Source organism: Odontomachus brunneus, unplaced genomic scaffold (genome assembly GCF_010583005.1).
Source record: "Odontomachus brunneus isolate Ranch 3 - 2012 unplaced genomic scaffold, Obru_v1 Obru_scaffold_023, whole genome shotgun sequence".
Classification (NCBI taxonomy): domain Eukaryota; kingdom Metazoa; phylum Arthropoda; class Insecta; order Hymenoptera; family Formicidae; genus Odontomachus; species Odontomachus brunneus.
This window is the reverse complement of record NW_022639473.1, coordinates 1,814,267-1,815,590: the sequence shown is the minus strand read 5'-3', so window position 1 is coordinate 1,815,590 and position 1,324 is coordinate 1,814,267.

Here is a 1,324-nt window from a genome sequence, read left to right as displayed (position 1 = left end):
CCTGTATATATATATATATATATATATATATATTTTTTTTTTTTTTTTTCGGGATATAAAATTTAACTATTTTTACGATGTTTTACGAAAATAAATCTAAACCTGTTAAGTGCTAAAACATTTAATCAAATTTGTCAAATTATACTATTAAATAAAACATCGGAGATAAATGCAGTTAATAAAATTTAAAAGCGTGAGTTTTCTTCTTTAATTTATGAACAAGCAGATTATAGATTACGATTTTTCATTCCTGAGTTATTTAATGATAAAATAAAAATAGTACTTTGATTTGATTGTTTACAATATAATATTGTTTTTTTATGGTTTCGCCTTCTGGATCTCTCGTATTCGACAACATTTCAAATTTGCGCATTTTTTAATTTTTTGCACTTTTTGTACTTATTCTGAAAAATCCGAATTAAATAAGTACGTTTGATTAGTCTCTGAGTCATATTACGTGAGAAATAGAAGCGGCGGCTAAACAGTTATTGAGTCGTACTACGACCTTAATTCTTCGGTTAGAGAGAAACCTGAGAACGGCCACGCTATACATTTTGGACGACACCGATTATTACACTGGTTCAATGCGCCATCTGCATCCATTATTGAAGTGGAACTATGTTTCCTACGCCCATTTTCAGACGCTGCCGGTAAAATATTGATTTGGTGCGTGTCCGTTTACGCATACTGGCGATTCGTGTCCGCGCTAAAGGCCGTGGCACACAAAAAAATTTAAGCAGTAAGACGTAAGCAGTAAGCAAGTTGACCAATCACAGTCGTTGATTCTTGGACCTTGAAGTGTCATCTACAATATGCGGAGTAAGCTTGGAGTAAGAAGTAAATCGTAAGAATTGGCCAATCGTAATCGATTATTATAAAAATAATCGTCTATGATTGGTTAATTCTTATGGCTTACTTTTTACTCCAAGCTTATTCTGCATATTGTAGACGACGCTTAAGAAGAATCAATGACTGTGATTGGTCAATTTGCTTACTGCTTACGTTTTACTGCTTAAGTTTTTCTATATGCCACCAGCTTAAGCACATAACTGTGTGATTAAGAACATGGACAGTCCATGTTTTTCTCTGCTCTCAGGTTTCTTTCTTGATGCTTTCCAGCTACATTAATCCCGACCTACAATAGGTGATTTAAGCCCTAAATTTTAAAAAATTGACCAATTACAATCAAATTTGAGGAGAATAATCGACTATGATTGGTCAGTTTCTTAAGGCTTAAAGCTTATTACACCTAGGTTGGATAAGATATGTAAGGATTGGGTAATGGTTCCTGCACACAGGACGCGGTAATGCTTGCCGCGCGGTT